This window comes from Odontomachus brunneus, unplaced genomic scaffold (assembly GCF_010583005.1).
Source record: "Odontomachus brunneus isolate Ranch 3 - 2012 unplaced genomic scaffold, Obru_v1 Obru_scaffold_056, whole genome shotgun sequence".
Taxonomy (NCBI): Eukaryota; Metazoa; Arthropoda; class Insecta; order Hymenoptera; family Formicidae; genus Odontomachus; species Odontomachus brunneus.
The window spans coordinates 1877336-1902837 of NW_022639506.1; the positions used below are offsets into that span (position 1 = coordinate 1877336).

At 37.2% G+C, this 25502-nt stretch overlaps 1 protein-coding gene across 3 annotated transcripts in view; it reads left to right on the top strand.

Annotated features, from left to right (window-relative positions):
• The window catches only part of LOC116845687 (abl interactor 1-like), a 556408-nt gene that overhangs the window by 440090 nt on the left and 90816 nt on the right, over positions 1 to 25502 (top strand). For all 3 annotated transcript variants that reach the window (XM_032818689.1, XM_032818691.1, XM_032818690.1), the window contains one exon: positions 4917 to 4975. The gene's annotated coding sequence lies outside the window, so the exon portion shown is untranslated. The remainder of the gene's footprint in view (positions 1 to 4916; positions 4976 to 25502) is intronic.

Here is a 25502-nt window from a genome sequence, read left to right on the forward strand (position 1 = left end):
GTGGATTTTAGATACGATTAAATTTTAAAAGATTTTTATTTTATATTTTTTTATTATTTACTAAAAGTTTCTTTTTGAAACTGAGTGTAATGTGTGCCGTACTATAATTATCGCGGCCATATTGAATTGATGACGTCAGAAGCGAGAAAACCATGTCCAAAATTCCTGCGAACCACGCTAAATAAAAAGATGTAAAAATTAAAATAACACCTGCAATTTATTCTACACACTTGTAAAATGCTCTGGATACTCCCTTTTTGCCGAAGTAACTATTACATAACTGTAAAATAAATGTGACAAATCGCCTCGTTTTGACAGAATTACAGACTGTGTGACTCGGTATCGAAAATATGACTAAATAACTACTTATATACATTAAATATCACAATAAGCACAATATTAGAAGCATTTTTACACTTCCACAATTGTATCACGTGTGATATACACGCACTATACTCAGTAATAACGCTATACAGAAAAAATGGTTCGTCTGTTTATATCATTAGGTCTGTTCGTTTTTGATAAACTGCTAGTGCAATAAGTTAGAAACAAATATACTTTCTTTCACTCTAACTCTTATTGCAATAGTTTGTACTAATGCAGAAATTCTTCGGAAACGAACAGACCTATTTTCTCGCCTAATAGTTCATTATTTTGTCGTTTACACTCAGCACAATCATGCCATCAATGCGAAGTTCTCAGCTAATTGATCAGGAGTCTTAACTACTTCGCTGGCAGAGAAAATCAGCATCAACCGACCCAAAAATGGCAAGATCTAAATGCAGTTTGATTTTTATAAAAGTCAGTACTAAAGTACTTTTCAAGTCGAATACGAATTTGAGATTAAAATTTGAAAGTTCAAATTAATGTCAGATTCGAAAGCAGCGACTCTAAAAACCTTCAAATATCGAGTTTCGTTCAAATCAAGTTACTTTTCGCATTTTAGTCCGCTATATTGAATCCGCCATCTTAAATTTCGAAATTTTAAGCTAAAATTCGAAATCAGTGACCCTAAAAACCTCCGTGTATCGAATTTCATCCAAATCAAGTCATTTTTCCATTTGGCCCACCATATTGGATCCGCCATCTTGAATTTGACAAAACTAATCTCAGATTCGAAAGCAGCGACCCTAAAAACCTCCAAATATCGAGTTTCGTTCAAATCAAGTTTTCGCATTTTGGCCCGCTATATTGAATCCGCCATCTTGAATTTCGAAATTTTAAGCTAAAATTCGAAATCAGTGACCCTAAAAACCTCCGTGTACCGAGTTTCATCCAAATCAAGTTTTCCATTTTTCCATTTGGCCCACCATATTGGATCCGTCATCTTGAATTTGACAAAACTAATCTCAGATTCGAAATCAGCGACTCCAAAAATCCCTGAGTACTGAGTTTCATGAAAATCTTGCTAACGGGAAAAAAATAAAATAATGCACGTTAGTGCGTCAATATCATTTTTGGTACATCCTTTACTTGACGCAAAAGTGCGTCAATGCCAGCGAAGTGGTTAACTACCAAGATTTTGAAAAGTTTGTCAGTGAATATCTTCCCTATTGTCAGGAAATCAAAATGTCCCATAAACACAATCTTCTAAGTCTACGCTGTCCAGAGATACGCCCTTTGAAACATTAGGAAAATGTATTAAATGGAATCTTTTATTCGATTCCTCAGCGTCCAAAGTCACGTTTGATGACATAAACTACTTTACAATACAACTACTTTATTACACCAACTGGTGGCTATTTCAGCAACGGATATCAGATTTCCAACAGTTCATCATGGCTCTATCGACCAGTATGCGATTTATTATTAGTCGCGAAGGGGCCAAAATTTTTTGCGCGTTAACGTTGCGCCGATGAAACGGCTGAATTTTCCTCCACCCAGCGGCATGACAACGCCCGTATGTCTCATGAGCCGTCACGTGCAACTCGCACGAGTCGTTCATATCCGTTCAGCGACAGATTAATAATATTCACGTCCGCATGACTTCGCAGCCACTCTACTCGCCTCAACCCGGCAGATCAAAGCACGCGAGATCAGGGAGCGTCTGCATTATGCGGAGCGATGGCGCTTAACGTTGCGCACCGTCGCGGATTTCGATGGCCTATCCTGCCGGTTAATACCCGCTTCTTGCCGGATCAAAGTGCGTAGTTCTGTCGCGCTGTAACGAATCGGCGGGCTCGTCATCTCTGAAGACGTTACGGTAATTATGAGGTCGGCGGCGGCGGCGGGGAGCGGATAGAAAGACGGGGGCTGACTCGTTGGTGCATGAGGTGAGGGTGAAAGAGGGACGACGGAGCGGAGGGGGACGGCGACGAGATGAACGGTTCAAACATCGTGGCGCAAAATTCACAATCTAATCCAACTAAGCAAATTACTCCCAACTTCCTGGGCAACAGCTACGCACGCTGTCCCTTCGCCCTGCATTCCCGGCAACTTAGATCAAAGGGAAGCGGCGTCCTTCCGTGCGCGCGCCAGGATATCGCGCCCGTAACGTTTCATCTCACGACGTCCGTACTTCCGGCGCCTCTTTTCCTCCGCCCACCTGACCGTTTCACAAACGGCCGAGTGTGTGCGCGCGTGTGCGTGTGTGTGTGTGTGTGTGTGTGTGTGTGTGTGTGTGTGTGTGTGTGTGTGTGTGTGTGTGTGTGTGTGTGTGTGTGTGTGTGTGTGTGTGTGTGTGTGTGTGTGTGTGTACGTGTGTGTATCGCTCGGCTCGTTTGGCGATCAAGCGCACTCGACCGTACCGCAATCGCGATCGAAGTGGATGCGCGCGTAACGAACGCATCGAAATGCATAGTTCGTCGTGCGTGGAGATATCGTGAGCGCGAGTTAACGCAACCGCGCAATCACGATTTCAGCCGTTCCGTCAATTTGACGTTTGGTACTTATATGTCGACTCATAAATCGTACGACCTCTGCCGCCGCGGCGTTTCCATTTTTATAAACGATACCAGCGATTTATAATCTAACGTCAACCCTTGGCGAAATCGTCATATTCTGTCCCATGTGTGCGCGTGGCGTGCCCACAAAAGCGACGCACACACACACATGACGTTTGAATGATCCGACTACGAAACGTAGAGTGGAAAATCATATCGGAATAATTCAAGCGCAGTGATCGATACGTGCGCGATTAGGCTACAAATCCGAACAGCTTTTCGATAACGTGTGTCATTTAACGCGGATAGGCTCGCGATAGTGCCAGAATATCTGAATAGAGACACTTGTGAGTTAGAAGGAGAGAGCGAGAGAGAGAGAGAGAGAGAGAGAGAGAGAGAGAGAGAGAGCCAGAGATAGACAGGGAAAAAGAGAGAGACGAAAGGGAAGTGACGGGAATTGACGTCGCCGGATAGTCAGGCGGAGAGGTACGAGGAAAGGTAACACTTCCGGAACGCAATATCATTCGGAGCGAGACGGACCGTAATTCCCCACTTGCTTGGTCTTCGCAGGCGAGACAGCAGAAGCAGCGTCTGTTGATTATCCGCCCGGTAAACACGGCACATTGTTATCGATTGGGCCAACAATCTGCCGCCCCCATATTGACGCAATACTGCCTCGCAGTTGCATAATGAATGGTTGGCTAATGACCCTACGGAGCTTGCGGAAACCGCTGCGAGATGAACGTGGCGGGGCCTGGGACTCGGGCCACTTCCGGCATGAAACATGCACCGCCGGCACAAACGAGTTACCCGAGATATTTGTCCGGTTCACGGGGGTTGCCCGACTATGCGCCATGCCGAAGAACTTTGGCTGCCTTCTTTCTTTCACCGGTTATTTATAATATCATATTTTTCGGCTAGAGAGAATCACAATAAATTGTCAATACGTACGCTTATAAGGTTAACCTATCCAGGTAGACTTTCATAATTAACACGACAAAAACTTAATCGTATATACGTACAAATCTTTTTCTTCAAACTTTCCGTCTATTTCTAAATTTAATTGTGAAGTTACAGGAATGTTCTCTGCAAATTTTATGAGTGTAGTAAACATATTCGGTAGATACAAGCTGCAGAATTTTTATATTAGGAAAATATACGCTAAATATATTGACAATTCAAAATATCAATTAACTTTTTTTCGTTACATATCGCGCAATACATCAATTCACTTTTGCACGTATTTTCATTGTGTAAAAGCATTTGTAATTCTGTGCAACCCATATGAGGTAAACTTTATAGAAAAAAAGTATTATTTTGTCGATAAAGCTTTCAAATATGGCATCTCCCCCCTTTAAACAATATTAAAAAAGGTCCGTTTTTTAAATAAAAATATCAACGCAGGCGTTACATATCAAACATTGTAAATCGAGATATAAAGTGGGAGAAAAAATTCGATTCGAATTTCTGCATCGAGAATAGTTTGCTGCAATCACTTTGATGATAATCATCCATTGGTTGGTCATGCGTTATTTTTAATAGAATGTACAGTTTAGCACGCGTATTTTCGTAAAAACATTTATGCGCGTGTGTTTCTCTTTCACTTTGTATTTTAATCTTTTAGAATTATGTGTGTCGCAAAAAGTTTTATGTATTACAATTATCTTTATGTAGATTAGAATGTATAGCGTGCAGAAAGGCGACAGAGTTATTTATAATGAAACGCGAGCCGTTTAGCATATGTATCTAGTCAAACGTACTCTCGCGATGCTTTCTGAAAATCAGACACATTACTCTTTGAGCACAGAATAAATCGAGATTTATTTGTATCGAAGGTTCTTGAAACGGTAAACCCTCGTTATCGAGTATATAACTTGATACGTGAGAATAGTAGAAGTCGCTCGGAATAGAAACGACCGTAGCTCGTTTCGATCGGTAATATGACGTATGTTATTTCTGCGTGAACTGATAACGCTATCAACTAGATACTATATAGCTGATAGTATATGAAACTATGTTATTTCTTGCTTGCAGCTCTGCCGAATACGCAGACACCAGTAAGCAGGTTCTAACCACCAGTCTGACGCATCAATGTAAGTACGATACAATCAACGACTTATGTTGACACAAAATAATTAGTTTCACTAAAAACTGTAGTTATTTTCGATGTTTAGATAAGCAGATGTACGTAAATTTGACAACAACTTTACCAATCGATTTGTAAAGTTTACAGCTCTTATATGTGATTTACACATTGCACTCATATATTTATCATATAAAATGACGAAGTAGAAAGATACACGAAAAGAACGATCAAAATTTACTAAAAACCACATGTTATATAAAATGTAATATGAAAACCTCGATGTGACTTTTAATAGATTTTTATTGCTACCTCAATATAGAACAAAAAACTAATATTATCGTTTGATGTAAATTTAATGATTAACTCAATACTATATATGCTTCATAAATGTAGTTAAAACAATTGTAAAGTTATAATCATCAATTGTCATATGTGAAATTACTTTTATGAAAGTTTATCCCAGATAGACAGATGTATGTAAATTTTATTAGTGCATTTATAAAGGTCCCAATCCTTATACATGGTTTATATGTAATTTATGTTTATCGCATAAAATGAAATAGAATAGCGAAAAAAATACGAAAATAATTATTAAAATCTGTTCGAAACAATATGTTATGCTAAATGTAGTATGAAACCTAAATATTTAATAAATTTGTAGTTATATCAAAATAACAAAAAACTTATATTATGCTATGATGCAAAATAATAATTAGATCAATATAATATATTTGGCACATAAATGTAATTAAAATAATTATAAAATGTATTTTAATAATTATACGCGTGTATAAAATAAATTTCTATCATTAATTGTTTCTTATTGTGATAATCATGAAAGCCCATTTGAGTATCTTTTCGTTGTTTTAATAAAAAGATGTAACCGCAGTATATATGCAAAGTTATTATTATAAGGAACACTTGTTATAAAAATAGCTTTTCTAATTACACAGCTCAATAGCTATTTTACACCACAGATAAAAGTTGTCAATTTTTACTAATTTTGATCTGCTGAATTCAAATATAGTAAGCAAAATGTTCTATTAGCGCGGTTTTAACTACTCAGCGCAAACAAAAAATTAAGAATTATTGTGCAGTGTTAGTCTTGCATCGTGTAATTCTTACACAATGTATAATTATAGTCACAAATATGCCAAACACTTCTTTCTCAGTATACGTTCTGCATTCGTTTATTTACAACGTGTATTTACAATGTGAAGAATTAGACACACTTTTGATCAGGAAATTCGCTGAAAAGTAACAATATTATTCTGATTAATTTTATGTACCGGGTATTGCATTATGGTTACATTTGGCAAAGAATTTTTGCATTTGGAAAAAATCCAAACCGAACTTCTCGTTTCCCACAAAAAGAAAAAGAGAGAGGGACAGAGAGAAGGAAAAGGAAACAGAGAAAGAAGGAGAGATAGAGAGAGATAGAAAAAGGGACAGAGAGAGACAGAGTGAGGGAGTGAATGAGAGGGAGAAATGGGAAGGGAGAGTAAGGGGAGGCAGAGAAAGAGGGAGGGAAGAGGAGAGAGAAGAGCGGAGAGAGGGGAGTTATAGGAAGAAATAGGGGAGGGAGAGGGAAGGAGTGAGAGATGGAGAGGTAGAACGAGGGAGACAGGGATGGTAAAAAGGAAAGAGAGAGTTAGAAAGTGGGAGAGAGAGCGGGAGAGAGAGGATAAGAAAGAGAGAGAGAGAGAGGGAGAGAAAGAGAAAGGATAGAGAGAGAGAGAGAGGGGGAATATTCCTTTGCTTTAACACCGACACGACTGCGAGACTTCCTTCGCATTTTTGTCGCGTGAATTATTCCTTTCTCGCGGCAGCTCAACGTCGTCTGCACCGTTACGCAACTTGTACTTTAGTATATCCCGACTGTGATTCTTTTGTAGCGGTAGCCGGCTTTCCGTCACTTTGCACGGTTTGCGTCGCGCGAGAGATGGCGAAACGTTAGACTAGGGTCGCGACTTTCGCATGAAACTTCCTCCACTTTTGTCCTCGGCCGACGCTATAACGACTCTAATCTCCTTATACTCCAAGCTGTTTTTGCCGACCAAACGGAAGTGCTTACGGCGTTGACCAGTCGGGTAAGAGACTTACAATTTACTTCTATCTAAGAGGCTTTGCAGGACGCACAGAACGTTGTCGCTATTCCGGGCTTTATTTAATGTTCCTGCCATTTTACATTTGCGCTACGCCGCGAATTCATCTCGACGTCGCGCGACGTCTGCGTTTTTTCTTGTTTCCGTGTCCTTTCTTTTTGTTTTCCTTTTTTTTTTTTCTCTGTTTCTTGTCGTAAGAGAGCGCCAGAACGAACGCTATAATGTCGGGAATGAGGGAAGCGCGGAAAACTGTAGAATTTTTTTCGTCGTCGGAGTGGCGGAATTAAGAGCGACTTCAAAGTCGCGAAAAGGTGCACGCGACGGCAGCATTTTCTCGCGACGGAGGAACGACGAAGACACAAATTCTCCGTGTGACAATTGTATCACGTAGGCACTTGTATCTTATAGCGGCTATTGCGACCGGACCGACCTTCCGTGTTGCTGCAATTACGCGAATTACACGAGTGCACGTGTTGAGAGTGTGTGTACCCATGATCAGTCCTGCACCGAGCGCTTCTAACATGTTTAACTTCTCTCCGGCGTGTTCTACTAAACAAAATAATGAGAAAAGTTCATATAAACAAACGAATCCATCAAACACCAACTTCCGTTCACTTCCCACGTTTTTTGCACCTTTAAATTCGAGTGGCCCGGGCATTTTGTAATTGGGAATACTCCCGGAATCTCCCTACTTTACAACGGAAACTGCACGTAAAACGCCTACGATACTACTCGCGCGCGAATTATCGCACACTTATGCGCTTGTCAGCTTCCACCCTATACGTTTCTCGACACGTTTCTCCTCTCGCGCAGACATTATTATTTCACGTGCATGCGCGTCATTTCGCTTAATATAACATAATTTCCAGTTGAAACAGGCGTTCGGGAGGCCCTTTATGAATGTTTCCGAATGTCCTGAATTGTCCAAATATAATTTGCTATTTCCGCTCTTTCTGTATTCGATCACTGGCCAGTCTAATGTAATAATAAGCAACGGAGGATAAGTTAATTTAACGATTATTATCTAAATCTCATTATCGCGGTAATTGTATGAGACGCGCGCGGTTTCAATATGAATATCGCAGGTAGCAATAAATGTTTCAGACGACAAAAGTGCATTAAGCTGTCGCGAAGTCTCCTCGCTGAATATCTAAATTCCGCAAAATTCCACTTCTATTTATTGCTGATTTTTTTTTCCTTTTCATACGGAGTCGTAGAACGACTCCGAAGCATTCCGTGGATGTAGTGTTGAATGAATCATCCCGCGTTTCTACGCATGACACCCCAGGGGCTTTCGAAGGACAATCCAATTTCCACGACCAGTCTTTCGTTTCAAGAATGTTGTTTTCTACAGGTCGGGAAAGTGACAGTCTGAAAGTCTGAGGAATCCCGCGCTTTCTTCGGCGATATAGCGAAGAAGACTCTTTTCTCTCCCTTCATGGAATTCGCTCTCTGGACTCTTTTATATTAAAAAAAAAGTCAAGTGTTAAACGAATATTTTTGGCTGCTCGACGTCGACTCAATTACGTTCAAACACATGCGTGTAAATTATTTATCTTCATTTATAAAACGCGATTACGAATACATAAAGCTCCGCGACGAAACCACTGCCGTATTTTCGTTTATTTTATTATGTTGCAATTATTGCAAAAATTAATTATTTCTCGCGAGACCGAAAGTACTCGACTCACTAGGTCGTCCTCATTTACGCTCGGACGTTTATTTCAGCCGCGTCCGATTTAATAGCGCTTTGATTAAGTAAAGCATTTCGCCTTTCGCGTCTATTTCGCGAATTGCATAAAAAATCGCGGTAAAGAGAACAAATTTTTAGAAAAACGACAGTCCCTCAATTCACCTTTATGATTCTGAATATCACATATTCAACGAGTGCGCGCGCGCAAATGTGAACGGTCAAGGAAAACTTTTCGTCCCGTTTACTTTGTAATTGGCTGATTTGTGCGAAAAATGCCGAAACATTTGGACGAAGGTACGGCTGAATTGATCACAGCCGTAAATGGTCATAAACAATCTCCCTCGAAAGTTGACCCGTTTCGGCTTTTTTACTCGCACAAATCAGTCAGTTGTAAAATAAATGCGATGGAAAATATTCCTTCACCTATATTCCGTATAATAGAAAAGAGAGAGAAGGAGAGAGAGGAAGCGATTTCTCAATTTCCCCGATAATTGCTATTCTCATATAGGCATCTATGCTGTGTATATGTGTGTGTGTGTGTGTGTGTGTTTTGTGCGCACGTATGTGTGGGAGCGATCGTAATTGACGTATCGCAGCGTTATGCGATGCCTCGCGACAATTTGGCCGCATTCGCGAGCCTCCAAAAACAGATCAGGGTCGGCGATTGCGCGTCGCGTAATCTCACTCCGGGAATCGTTAAATGGTTCGTGCGACTTCGTGTTAGTGAGAAACGACGTTCATCTAGCAGCATCCAGCGAAGCCAAAGTGGGTTTACATCGCAGTTAAGTTTCGTCGTAACGCCCTCACGACGGTTAGATGCCGTGATGCTAAACCGTCGCCTTTCCTGCAGTCAGTGACGACGTCGCGTCGGCTGGATTTACCGACCATTTGGCAAATGAAGACGAAACTGCATCGTAGATTACAGACCGAGCCGGCGCGTAGTGTGGAGCGCGATAGAGTGCTGAATAGCTTAATGCATCCTATCGACGGATACAGCCAATGGTTGACCATACCGTGACGATTCAAGCCCAAGAATACACGCGAGAAAGAGAGAGAGGGAGGGAGGGGGAGAGAGAAAGAGACTGTATATTTTTTATTAATAGATTTATAGAATAAACTGCGCACTCTTATAACATGGCTGATGACGAAATCAAAGGACAGAGATATGCTTTTCCTATCATCTTCAGGGTCTAATAGTTATTACTTGGGTACTAATAGTTATTACTTGAAACTCATCTTAAATGAGATATGAATTCAGATTTGAATTTTAATTTAATTAAATCACGGGAGAGGGAGAGAGAAAGAGACTATATATTTTTTATTAATAGATTTATAGAATAAACTGCGCACTCTTATAACATGGCTGATAACGAAATCAAAGGACAGAGATATGCTTTTCCTATCATCTTCAGGGTCTAATAGTTATTACTTGGGTACTAATAGTTATTACTTGAAACTCATCTTAAATGAGATATGAATTCAGATTTGAATTTTAATTTAATTAAATCACGGGAGAGGGAGAGAGAAAGAGACTATATATTTTTTATTAATAGATTTATAGAATAAACTGCGCACTCTTATAACATGGCTGATAACGAAATCAAAGGACAGAGATATGCTTTTCCTATCATCTTCAGGGTCTAATAGTTATTACTTGGGTACTAATAGTTATTACTTGAAACTCATCTTAAATGAGATATGAATTCAGATTTGAATTTTAATTTAATTAAATCACGGGAGAGGGAGAGAGAAAGAGACTATATATTTTTTATTAATAGATTTATAGAATAAACTGCGCACTCTTATAACATGGCTGATAACGAAATCAAAGGACAGAGATATGCTTTTCCTATCATCTTCAGGGTCTAATAGTTATTATTTGGGTACTAATAGTTATTACTTGAAACTCATCTTAAGTGAGATATGAATTCAGATTTGAATTTTAATTTAATTAAATCACGGGAGAGGGAGAGAGAAAGAGACTGTATATTTTTTATTAATAGATTTATAGAATAAACTGCGCACTCTTATAACATGGCTGATAACGAAATCAAAGGACAGAGATATGCTTTTCCTATCATCTTCAGGGTCTAATAGTTATTACTTGGGTACTAATATTTATTACTTGAAACTCATCTTAAGTGAGATATGAATTCAGATTTGAATTTTAATTTAATTAAATCACGATTAATTAAATCACGATAAATGTTACATGTATCATAATTCAATTAAAAAATGTGTATCTAATTCTAAATAAAAATCTCACATGAGAAGTTCTATGCGACAACTATTAATACGTAGAGGGGAGCAATGTAGCAGAAACAAAAGACACATACTAAACAGAGAAACAAAAGAATATAGTGGAAAAAGGTAAAATCATACATTGACAATGTGGTCGCTTCTTCTCCTTCGTTCTTCCCCTCAACTAGACAATTAAACAAGGAAAGAATCTTTCTCTCTTTGCCTTTTACTGATGCTGATTTCATGCTCTTTGCGCAATGCGCAATCTATTCTATGTGATTATCTTATATTTTTACGGGACAGCCAATAACAAAATTGAAGGACAGAAATATGCTAAGTCAAATGTTTTCTTTGTTGCAATATTTCAGACAGAGGCGATACAAAGGGAGAGAGAAACCGGGAAGTAGGAAAGAAAGAGAAGAGAGAGAGAGAGAGCAAGGGGAGAAGAAGGAAAGGAGAAAAAAAGAGAGAAGAAGAGAGAGAGGGAAAGAGGGAGAGAGGGACGGAAGTTTTATTTTATAATAAAATCATAGACATATACAAGTTGTTGATTTGGAAAGTTACCACTTCAATATACAGGATGTTCCGCCACTACCGCATTATCTTTTAAGGGCGGATTCCTGAGGTAATTTGAATAAAAAATCCTCATGCAAAAATGGCGAGGCTATAATACTTTTCAAATTATAAACGATTAAAGTTAACTAATTATATTGGCTAAAGTACGCGCGCTCAAGTACGATACAACACACAACGGTACATGCACATGTCGTCCTTTTTCCAAATATTGATACGGAAGTTCCACACATACAACAACGTAATAATAATATGTAATAATAATCTGCATTTTCTATCTATTTAAATAAACATATTTTATTTAAATAAATATATCGCAAATAATAACAATTTCGTCAAAATGTTATGAATAAAATATCACACAATACATTTATGAGAATCAATAAGCTGTCACACATTTGACGTTTCTTTCAGAGATTTGCAAGTAATTTCATATCTAATGCAAATTCTCACTTATGTGCATGCACCTTTACCATTGTGTGTTATACCTGAGCGCGCGTACTTTAGCCAATATAATTGGTCAACTTTAATCGTTTATAATTTGAAAAGTATTATAGCCTCGACATTTTTGCATTAGGATTTTTTTCTTCAAATTATCTCAGGAATCTGTCCTTAACCCGTAACAGGTACAATGGGATCCCAGGGACCCCAACTAATTTTATTTTCGTGATAATTCCTAAACTATCCACTGTATGGCGCTAATATCTTCAGTACCTTTCGAGTAAGAGTTTTCAATGTGATAAAAGAAAAAGATCATCGAGTTATTTGTAAGTAGCTGTGAATTATTTACAGTTTTTCGTCTGGGGTCACAGTGACCCCATTGTACCGTTAACGTTACTTTTATGAAAATAATTTTCTTAATCTTCAACTCAATATGACTCATTCTTCACGCAAAAGAGTAAAAGCTCTTGCCTTTCAGTTAATAGAACCTGAACTTAAGAGACGTCTTACAACTCAATATATTCATAAGCTATTGCGTTTAATAATTTCATCTATTTTAAAAATTGAAGAAACTGAAAGGTCTAAAATTATTTTGCCATCCAGAGTAAGATGTAATAAATGTCCTAGAAGTAAAGATATGAAGTCCAAAAAAGTATATATTAGATGCAATGAATCAGTATGCACCAAATGTGCAAGCACTATCTGTAACGATTGCATCTAAAAACTCTCTAAGATTTTAATATTGTATTTAATTTAACAATACTTGCTTATATTTTTTATATAATCTATAATTTGTGGATTTAGATTAAAACATAAATTTTTTTCTTTTTCCGATTATTTGTCTTTCAGTATATTTTATTTCAACACTGTCCACATTGTGTTCATTTTATAATCAGTTAACATTTTCTTTTAGATTACTGAAAAACGGAGACTGTTATTATATATGTCTAATTGTAATATAATATTCGTAAAGTATTATTTTCGAACTATAAAGCGTTTTTCTTCCTACCTTTTATTATCATGTTAAAAATAGCAAAAATTTATTGGGGTCCGCCGGACTCCACTGTATCTATAGCTTGACTAAAAAGGCATCGTACCTGTTACGGGTTAAGAGATAATGCGGCAGGACATCCTATATATTTATACATTATTTATTTATACACAATATATATGTATTCATTAGATATTTTCCTAACACATAACAAAACGAGCAATGCTCTTTCCCTCGGAAATAAGATCTCACGGTTCAAGATTGTACTCGCGCCAATGGCCCCGATACTTCCGTATTTCAATTCTGAAGTGCGCTTTTGAGATCGCAGTGTACAGAGCCGCACAGCTACGTACATGTATCTGTGATTAAATAGAAGAGTCATTACCAAGAATAATTGAGCCTCAAAGAGTCGCTAACAATCGACTTTGTAATCACTGCAATCGGATGGAACAGTCGTTAAGAGCCGATGCCTTCCTTCTCTGATCTCGAACGAGGCGAGTCTATAAACGGCGTGACGATGGACCTCGTTTGCTTTCTATCGACTGCTACTTTGAACTTTCGATAGCATTCGGTCTATGACACGTGGGAGCTCTCTTTCGAAGTAAATTAAACGGAAATCGTTACCCTTCCTCTTATTCGTAGCACATTACCTTCTCCGCCTTTCACGTCGATGGAGCCATACGAGCGTTGTTTTCCGTTTCATGCGCTGTTATTCACGATGACAAATGTGTCATCGATTTTCCAACGCAAGAATTTTTGCCACGATACAAGAAATTCAATTGTTAATGAGTCAATCTCCGTTTATGCTGTATTAAAGCTCGCATTAACAGTCGTTTCAAGAAACTTGTATCACGTGAGATATATTTAAATTCACAATTAGATATGAGGTTTCTAATTAAATCATAAGATATAAGCGACATTACTTTTGTAAATATTGTGATTCGACTGAGAAAAATTCACACCTAATTCCAAACTCAAATTCCGTATTAATAGTTATTTTAAACTTCCGTATTAATAGTGATTATTTTTAGCTTGTTTTAAGTGAGATATTCAGATTTGAATTTAGAATTAGATGTGATTTTAATTGAATCGCGATCACAAATGTAATTTCGTATATATCATGATTTAACTGAATACTTCACATCTATCTCTAGATCGAAACGCGCATATTGAAATCTGAATATCTCACATGATACAACAAAATTTTTTTCTGTAAAGCTGATAAAGTATTAGTTATATATAATTGCAAATGCTTTTGCACAATAAATTTATGAGCAAGAATTAATTAGAGCGTTACATAATACGTGATAAAAAAGAAAATAAAAATTGTTAAATTGATATTCCAAGCTGTTAATTAGCATAATCTTTGCCTAATACACAAGTCCTGCAGCTTATAGTATTTTTATCCGTCTAAACTCGTGGGAAAGTAGTAAAAATTGACTTTACAGGAATCGAAATAAGCTTTTTTTGATAGTAATTCGGTCAGTAACAATTTTGTCCCAACTATTTAATTATATAGCATAAGATTTTATAACTTTTTTTCACAAACTAACCGAATTATTAATAGTGACGTATTTCGAGTCCTTTAAAGTGAATTTTATTTACTTTTCCATAGTTTAGATAAATAAAAATACACTAAGGTAAAAGTAGTTGAGTTAATGAGACTTTGCGTGAAGGAATAAATTTTGCTCAAGCAAACGTTTAGTTGATTAAACGAATTATATGGTTGCTGTGATTGAATTATCAATTAATTCAATGATTGCGATTTGGTCAGTAACTATATTAACGCAACTAATTTGTTCAATATTACTCAACAGTTTAATAGTTCAATGCATTATTGTTGCGTAATTCGTTTAATAGATTATATATTTCCTTGAAAGGTTTAGGCTGTCGATATTGTCGATTCAATTGTTTTTTTTCGGTGCACCGTTTAGCAACCTGAAGAACGTAAGATTACATGTATAACTTACGTTAGACTTTTTTGGCTAATGTCGACCTATTTTACTCATCGTCCTTTCAAAGAATATTGCTATACCTTTACAACTACATTCAAGAGCTTGAAAATGTACGAAAAGTTTGCCGAAATATTTCTATATGCGTGCATATTTACGTTTTTCAGTGTATAGTAAAATAAAGTAGGAGACACACTTATATAAAATCTATGTGTACACACACACAAAATTAGCTAAAAAATAGCTGTGATAGATAAAATGTGTGACTGAAAAAGGGACAGCTAGTCGATATTATCGAAGCTAAATTTATTCGCTGTTTAAACTTAGGCGCTACAGCGAGAAATATTAGCTGTTAGAAACAAATGACTGTAGCAAATGATTGTAGCTGTGCAGTAAACTTCTTTAATATATGCATACGATAAAAATGTAGGAATAATTGCCATTTTCTTAGCTACTTGAAAAAATGTGCATTTTTAACGTCACTTAATATATTTGTATTTTATAGCGAATGCATTTTAGCTGTCATAGCCAATTCTTAGCAGTGACAGCTAAACGATTAGCCTTTTAACTAATGCTGCAATTCTAAACAGAATCGTAAGTCTCGTAACTTGTTCTCGTAAAATACGTAAGAACTTATGAGTAAATTTACAATTCTATGCAATATTATATGTCGTACAATTACTCGTAAATATCTACGATTTCATGTAATTTACGATATTTATAAATGATTGTACGACATATGATATTGCATAAAATTGTAAATCTACTCATAAATTCTTACGAATTTCACGAGAACAAGTTACGAGACTTACGATTCTGCTTAGAATTGCAGTATAAGTTTAAATCAGCTACCGCGGTTTAGCTAAGTCATTTTTTTGCGTGTACAAGAAATACAAACAGGATAGCGTGATCTTGTTAGCGATGATCGTATCTACGCTATTGACACTTTTAGAGTTCATCACTCACTTTGGCACCTCCTTAATACAGATCTTACGGATTTCATGGATAAGAATAAAGTAATAATGCCATGATCGTTACGTAAATTGCACGAATGAAAATTTGTCTAAAATAAAACAGAATGCGAAAAACATAACATTCAGATACTGTGTTATATTTGCGGCAACAATGAACGAACAAAAATACACTCTCACGGTGATACATCTATAATTTGTCTGCATACGCGTGACGGGTATTCGATACTAACGCGTTCAGCGTGATAAAAATTTCCGGGAAAATAAATAGTGTTCTGACGCCGGAGCCACATTCGCGTCAATATATTCACGCCCGGCCGATGCCTCGCGGTTTTTCGATTTTGCCAGGGCAAACAAAATTTATGAGTAAACCGCTTCACTGTAATGTTATAATGCCATCCATCCTCATCGATTATCACCACTTTTAATAACTTCTATCTCGTCTCCATGAATCAACATCAATCGCGCGACAGATTTTGAAATATGTTTAAAACATCTTCTATCAGCCAAGTCATCCATAAATAATTCCGAGCGGATTGACAAATTGTTATAAATTAAAACAAAATATAAACTTCGATTTATGTACGCGTGAAGAAGAAAAAAACACGCACATATCTACAGGGAGAAAGAAAGGAGGAAAAAGCGAGATTTATTCGGCTCAGACGAAAATAGTATCGTTGAGAATTCTTGCAACACGGAGCGAAAATGTCAACGTTGCGTTCTCCTCGCGTGAAAAGTGCCTTTGAAAGATAAATAACGCAAAACGTTGCCGTTTAGCGGCAAACTAACGGCAAACGCCAGAACGAACAGAATGCACTCACAGCGCCTTCGCGTGATCGCGACACTTTGCACGCACTTGAGACACGTCGATATCTCGCATTGACGGAATCGTGCAGCGAGGGAGGAAGAGCGCGTGTCGTTAATTCGCCAATACGAGCGACCCGCTTGATCGGCCAAGCTCATCTTTACGAGAGATAACGCCCGACAGGCACGATAGGTCGCGACGAAAGTTAACGAGATGGTGTTAATTAAATCCCGCACGGTCGATCACGGGTGGGAAAATTTGACAATGGACGCGTATGTACACATATACATATACATATAGATGTATACATATGCGCGCATATGTATATATGTGTACATACACGTCCACTCGTCTATGCACCGACGCGCGCAACGTCACCGCGGCGAATCGGCCGGTGGGCACGGCTTGTGGTCGAACTCCGATGAATCGATGACCGCTTTTAGTAATGATGTGTACATGGCAGGCCATCCTCCCGATGGAACGCCACGCCGGAGTCAACGCAGGACGCCGCACCGGAGGATCGTGTGTAGTGGCAGCCGGAGTTTGCCGAGGGGGACTTATTACGTCCCTGGAATTACCATATAAATTATCGCGTGATGAACCCGCCGGAGTGCGAAACCGTGCACGCTCCAGCCTTTGTCGAGGTTTCGGTTATGGTTAATCGGCCACGCCGTTTAATTGACATTCTGCACCGCAAAATGTCGCGGAGGCCGCCGCCGAGCAATTTTCTTCATCGCGCGCTGTCCATTCGGCTCGCCACGAGGGACGATCGGCGATCGCGCCTGAACTCGTTCAAATCCGGTCCCCTTTTGAATTTCTCTTGCAAGTAACACTACCCGAGTGCTACACGCCGATCTTCTTGAAACTTTGCACACATGTAGTACGTTGAAAAGCATTAGACACGTGTTTTTTTTATTTTGGCTAACAAGGTTACAAAACGCATTCGAAAATTTAACACTCTATAGCACAATGATAACTAACGCTCCTCCTGAGCGTCATTCTTTTACAGCTTTTACGACATTACTCTATTATAATTTCATTGTCTGAATGTTTCTGAAGTCGCTAATTATGATTTTGACATTAGTTTATAATCGTAATCATGAGTCTAACTTCTTCGAAACTGACTTTGAGTAAAGTCTTTAAAATGTCTGCGATTTCGGTCCGCCATTTTGAATCTCGCAAAACTAATGTCAAAATCATAATTAGTGTCTTCAGAAACATTCAGACAATGAAATTATAATAATGTTGTAAAAGCTATAAAAGAATGACGCTCAGGAGTAGCGTTAGTTATCATTGCGCTATAGAGTGTTAAATTTTCTAACTTTAAAATGCCTTGTTAGGCAAAATAAAAAAATACGTGTCTAATGTTATTCGATGTACTACATGTGTGCAAAGTTTCAAGAAAATCGGCATGTGGTACTTGGGTAGTGTTACTTATTAGATGTTAAGAGGATGCCAAAGTGGATGACGAAGTGCAAAAACCAGGCGATCGTTAAAACGTCATGTCAGACCTTTTTTTTTCAAACATGTATAGAAAAGCCTCAGTTATAAGTTAGTAGCACAATCAAAAGAATCCACAAAGAGATTTGCACTATTTTTAAATAAATGGGAAGATTATTTAAATTGACGGGCGATCAAATATTTGTTCGTTTGATATTATATACACGAAAGATTAATACAGACTTAGACACACGAAGACTTAGACATAGAAAATTTCTTGGGATCTAATTGGAATTCAGTCTGATTTCTCCAAGTAATTATTGGTTCTGATTAGAAGTTTAATGGGTTTTAAATATGTAATTTCTAAGTGAGAAAAAACCTAAAGTTTTCTCAATTCTTTCTACTCTCAAGTTTACATTGGAATCAAATAAAACATATGTTAACGTCTTAAATTTCATTACAATCAATAAAATATTCAAACTGTTTTTGAACATTTTGTTGTTTATTTGATTGAATTAAATAGTTGGTGAAAAATAGAATTCTCTGTTTAACTGTAAAAAAATATATAATCAATCGTAAAAATATACCAATGTATACTTTTGTGATTGGACTGAAGAAAGCAAGTTTTCACAATATTTTCGTGTTTCAATTATAGACAGAGAACTCATGTTGGAGTAAAAATGAGACTCCCAATTTTGTGGCAAATTTAGATATTGCTATCGGAATCTATGCTATATTTGGAAAAATTTCTACGAGGATATCGGTGTCTGGTATTTGTTATCGGTTTTTACTGACGTCATTCCTGTCTCCACAAACACGTGAATGAATGATAACATTTCAGGAGAAATACGTTGAAAAAGCATATTATAACGCAGAAAAATGCTCTCTCTCTCTCTCTCTCTCTCTCTCTCTCTTTGTCTCTCCCTCCCCTCTGTCTCTCTTATTCACAGTTTACGAGACAAGAATGTTTAAATAGAGGATCAAAGATGAATAATTGTAAGTCTTTCGGCAGAGGAGCGTCTGTTACGTTAAATATGCACCGGGTAATATCTTCTATTCGGCGCGCCGTACGCGATACAATTCCGCGCATCCTAAAATAGCACGGCAAAGCGCCGTGGAATCCATGCGCCCGGCACAAAGTAAATTTGTTCCCGCACGCAATGTGCGTTATTTAAATTATAAGCAGCTACATCCCGTAATTAATGCGCATTCAAATTTCTATCGCCGAAATCAAGCTGCCGGCGGCCGCGATGGGCTTGTTCGGAAACGTTGTTAAGATTAAGGCCGTGTAATTATCCGACACGATGATATCGAGGCGGGAGCTAGGTCCACGGCGGGAAGCTGCGCTGAGAGTGTACCTAATATTTAAGACTCAAACTACGCTCCCCCTCTCTCTCCCCGTGCCCCTTGACGAGCAGGGGTTTCGTGCGAGCCCGATGAATATGCAAAAGTCTTTCTCGAATCATATCTGGTTACACAGACCGCCAGTCGATGTTTCATGCATTCAGATGCCCTTCTTACATTCCTCGAAGGTGGATGGCGGGCGCCTCGGCGCGGACTTGAACAATGTCGTCTACCGTTACCTTCATTAGATGCCGTTTAAAAACCCGGTCCACATTTCTCGTGAAATTCCCGCCGCGACGTGGTATGCAAATCCCGCTCAATTCGCACGAACACGGGGAAACTCTTAAAGCCTTTTATAGTATGCTTTCTCTAAGACTGAATTCGTGGTCTGAAAGTCAGAGCGCCACTATATTCTCGAGTGTGGGTAGGTATTATGAGGCTACTTTCCGCGCGGGTTATACGTACACGTACGGCTGAGGATTTTTAACCCCTTTCTAAGAGGTTATACGTGGCGCACACGTGCAGTCTGATTTATATTTACGGAGCGGTGAATAGCGCGACACGCCGCGAGCATTACGAAATCTGACAAACACGTTACGCAAACGCGTTATGCATTCTTGAGCTGTTACGTTGAAGGCAGAAATAGGTGTGACCATAACAGTGTCACAGCAACCTCGCAGTCAGCAAGCCTTTAGCGACCCTCTTCGCAAAGCGCTTTATATTGTGCAAGCCTGATCTATTATCGGCCGTGTGTCATAAGTTATAGCGGTAAGAGACCCTTCCACACGTTGGAAGGTCGTCTACTTCATGTTTACGATCCCTTGTAAAAATTTTCTATTAAAACAACGAGTGCCGTTCTCTTAACTATGAAGTAGGCGGAGCGCGCGGCGCAGTGTTGAAACGTATACAATGTTGCATTACTACACTCTCCTTCGCAAAATTTTTCCTTACTATCGTGGCATAAAAAGTCTCGTCTCTTGAATCTCACTTCAATATCGCACGTATATTTTGAATGAATGGAACTTTGCCTTATTCGAGTTCCTCCTTGTTTGAAACAATATAATCCAAGTTAATTCTCAAACAAGAAGGAAAGGACCAACTTTTACGCTAATACCAGTTTTTTAAACACCCTAAAAACGTTCCACTATTTGATCGATTAAGTTTTTATTTAACTTTGGATTGCTAATTTAACCACTTTAATTTATACTTCGAAGAATCACTTGATATGATTTAATAAATAAATGTTCATAATTTGTATTAATCTCGCTGGGTGTAGTAAACCTTGCCGTTTTCAACTATCAATGTTTCTTCGAAAAGTAAATATTTCTTAACATATACAGAGTGTCCCGAAACTACCGCATGCTATTTTAATGGCAGATTCTTTAAAACATTTTAAAACGAAAACTTTTATACAAAAATGTCGAGGCTGTAATAGTTTTCAAATGAGAAGCGATTATATTTCACCAATAACAGGGCTGAGATTTCGCGCGCTCAGACACGCCGAAATGACAAGTGATAAAGGTGCCACACGCCGTATAGAATAGTGAATATCTTCATGGTAATAATTGATCGACACTTTGACAGATTAAGTTGAAATATGTCATTTTTACTTGAATCATATTTAAGATGTTTTACAATTATTATTCGTATAAAAAATATACTAATGCAATATAGAAAAGCGGCAAAATATATTATGACAATGTTATTATAAATTTACACAATGATTATAATATCGTAAAATAAGTGAAAAAAAATTTAAAATGGCTGCGCCGATTCAAAACTCCGTCAAATACCAAAAATCTATTTGGCTTTTTTGCAAAATTAACTTTTTTATAAAACAATCCTCAATCCTCAAATCATCTAATCATCTTATATCTTAATCATCTAATTAATGATATATTCTTGACATTTCGGCGTTTAAATAAAAAAAATATACGGGGTATCCCGAAACTAGATTTAAATTTAGAACTAAATTTATAGAAGCACCTTTATCACTTGTCATTTCGGCGTGCCTGAGCGCGCGAAATCTCAGCCCTGTCATTGATGAAATATAATCGCTCCTCGTTTGAAAACTATTATAGCCTCGACATTTTTGTATGAAAATTTTCGTTTTGAAATGTTCTAGAAAATCTGCCATTAAAATGGCATGCGGTAGTTTCGGGATACCCGTATATTTTTTTTATTTGAACGCCGAAATGTCAAGAATATATCGTTAATTAGATGATTAAGATATAAGATGATTAGATGACTTGATATAAGATTGAGAATTGTTTTATAAAAAAGTTAATTTTGCAAAAAAGCCAAATAGATTTTTGGTATTTGACGAAGTTTTGAATCGGCGCAGCCATTTAAAATTTTTTTTGGTCACTTATTACTAATCAAGCAAAACCTATTCTCGTACTATTAAACAAAAACGCAATGGCCACGTTAAAGACAGTGGCATAAAACATTTCCCTATCGACTTGGATGTCGATCTTTAGTTTTTTAGTTATCTTTAGTTTTTTTAGTATCTTTAATTCCTGGACACGCTTCGTTTTGTGAGTAAATTGGGAGCTTATGAAGAACTTATAATAGATTTGCGCATATAAGAACTTGTGAAATATTTAAAGGAATGAAAGCTCTAAAGTCGATAACGAACTGGAACAATGTCGATAATGCAAAGACAATCGTCACTAACACAATCACGCTATCCTTTTCTTATTTTTTATACATACATTTACTTAAGTAAATGTGTATTGCTTTGTTTTATCATATTCAGCGGAAAACCTAATCACGCGTATGTAGAAATCTTTCTGCAAACTTTTCAAATATTATTAAGCTTCTAAATTCAGATGTGAAGGTACAACAATATCCTACAAAATTTTTCTGTTTGGAGCTGTTCATACTTTCGATATGTACAAGCTACGGAATTTTTGAATTAGGTAAATATTACGCTAATCAACAGCTTGAGATTTTACATTAAAAAACTTTTTTTTGTTTTTGTCACATATATTGAGCAATGTTCCTCCTATTTATTTTTGCGCGTGCTTTCATTGCATTTGTAATTCAACCAATATGACGTAAACTTTGCAGAAAAATGTCAATATTCTATCGGTAAATTTTTTAGTTTTAGTATTCCTTTAAAATAAGTAACATTTATGCAATATACATTTTTCTGTATGTGAAAGGAAAAAAACAATTAAGAAAATCAAAACTACTTCATATTGACAGACTAGGTCTAAGGAGTGGGCTAAAGTAATTAATCCCTTCGCTGTTATGCGAAAGTTACATTTTTGTGCTAAAAATGTTTCGAAAAATAAAAATTTTTAGAATGGCATAACGAATATAAAATTAAGGTATTTGGGAGCGTTAAATTTGAATCTGAAGTCAGATTTTGAAAATTTATGATAGCGGATCTAATATAGCGGACCAAAATTCGAGATCTTCTTGGAATTTTGTGAACATAGTAATCTATATGTTTTCAGGGTTACTGGATTTGTATCTAAAGGTTCTCAGATTTGAATTCAGCATTATAAAAAAACAATGTCACTTTTGTAAAATCCCAAAATTTTTCCCACAATTTTTGATAATCATATTGGATCTGCTATTTTGAATTTCAAAAATCTGACTTCAGTTTTGAATCCAGTAATCCTGAAACATATAGATTACCATTTTCACAAAATTCTAAGAAAATTACGAATTTTGATCTGCCACATTGAATCCGCCATTTTGAATTTCAAAATTCTGGCTTCAGTTTTAAATCCAGTAATCCTGGAAACATAAATTACCATTTCCACAAAATTTTAAGAAAATTACAAATTTGGTCCGCTACATTGAATCCGCCATTTTGAATTTCAAAAATCTGGCTTCAGTTTTAAATCCAGTAATCCTGGAAACATAAATTACCATTTCCACAAAATTTTAAGAAAATTACAAATTTGGTCCGCTACATTGAATCCGCCATTTTGAATTTCAAAAATCTGGCTTCAGTTTTAAATCCAGTAATCCTGGAAACATAAATTACCATTTCCACAAAATTTTAAGAAAATTACAAATTTGGTCCGCTACATTGAATCCGCCATTTTGAATTTCAAAAATCTGGCTTCAGTTTTAAATCCAGTAATCCTGGAAACATAAATTACCATTTCCACAAAATTTTAAGAAAATTACAAATTTGGTCCGCTACATTGAATCCGCCATTTTGAATTTCAAAAATCTGGCTTCAGTTTTAAATCCAGTAATCCTGGAAACATAAATTACCATTTTCACAAAATTTTAAGAAAATTACGAACTTTGGTCCACCATATTGAATCCGCCATTTTAAATTTCAAAAATCTGACTTTAGTTTTGAATCCAGTAATTCTGAAAACATATAGATTACCATTTTCACAAAATTCTAAGAAAATTACGAACTTTGGTCCGCCATATTGAATCCGCCATTTTAAATTTCAAAAATCTGACTTTAGTTTTGAATCCAGTAATTCTGAAAACATATAGATTACCATTTTCACAAAATTCTAAGAAAATTACGAACTTTGGTCCGCCATATTGAATCCGCCATTTTAAATTTCAAAAATCTGACTTTAGTTTTGAATCCAGTAATTCTGAAAACATATAGATTACCATTTTCACAAAATTCTAAGAAAATTACGAACTTTGGTCCGCCATATTGAATCCGCCATTTTAAATTTCAAAAATCTGACTTTAGTTTTGAATCCAGTAATTCTGAAAACATATAGATTACCATTTTCACAAAATTCTAAGAAAATTACGAACTTTGGTCCGCCATATTGAATCCGCCATTTTAAATTTCAAAAATCTGACTTTAGTTTTGAATCCAGTAATTCTGGAAACATATAGATTACCATTTTCACAAAATTCTAAGAAAATTACGAATTTTGATTCGTCACATTGAATCCGCCATTTTAAATTTCAAAAATCTGGCTTCAGTTTTAAATCCAGTAATCCTGGAAACATAAATTACCATTTTCACAAAATTCTAAGAAAATTACGAATTTTGGTCCGCCATATTGAATCCGTCATTTTAAATTTTCAAAATCTGACTTCAGATTCAAATTTAGCGCCCCCCAAAAACCTTCGGAAACCCATCCACAATCAAACCGAATGAAATTGAGCATTTTTTTTTTGGAATACGCATATGCACGTCATGGAGAAAAGTGGCACGACTTTTTTTGCGCGTATATGCGTCACTGACAGAGAAAGGGTTGAAAGTAGGCAATTTTCTAATGTAATTATTTACTTCTACGTGTCGGACGTGTTTGTTAGAGCCCTCAGTCGCACTGTGTGACAAAATTTGATCGAACCTACGGCGGGTTATAATAATCATCGAATTGGCACAAGCGACATAAAGTATCACTTCACGTGTCATTGCAATCGGCTCGGTGCTACTCGGTTAAAAGTCGACGTCATGTCGATTAATAATGTAAAATCATGAAGATTGAAAGGAGGGTATTCTTCACGACCCTTTCGCTTTGGCTCGGGGAGAGCCACTCGGCTGTGTTTGCGTCGAGTTGTTCGTTAACCCGACGCATCGCGGAAGGTTTCCGATTCACTTACGGTTTGACAAGTCGCCCACATTCTCGACGCACTTACACGAACGAAGGAGGACGTGGAGAGCCGACGAAACAAAACATCGTAAAGTGCCCTCGTGTGTAGAGGATGCGACCTGTTAGTCGCTATTGAGCCAAGTGAGAAAAGTGGCTGTGAGAGATGCCTGGCAATGCATGAGGGCGCGTTTTCAGAGCGCGGCTTGTTCCGCGCCCGACCTCGCCACGTGAGAGATTTCGGGATTTATTAACACGTCGGAACGTTTCTCCATAAATTTCACGGTCGCGAATTTTCAGCTGTTCGCGCCAATACGCCCGTGGCCGCGAACCGTCGCGTTTAGCCCTCTTCCCCTCTGCCCCCGCCATTTCGAATTACAGCAGAACAAAGCTCGTGATTCTGCAACAAATCCTTTTTTTTCTATTCGCGAACCA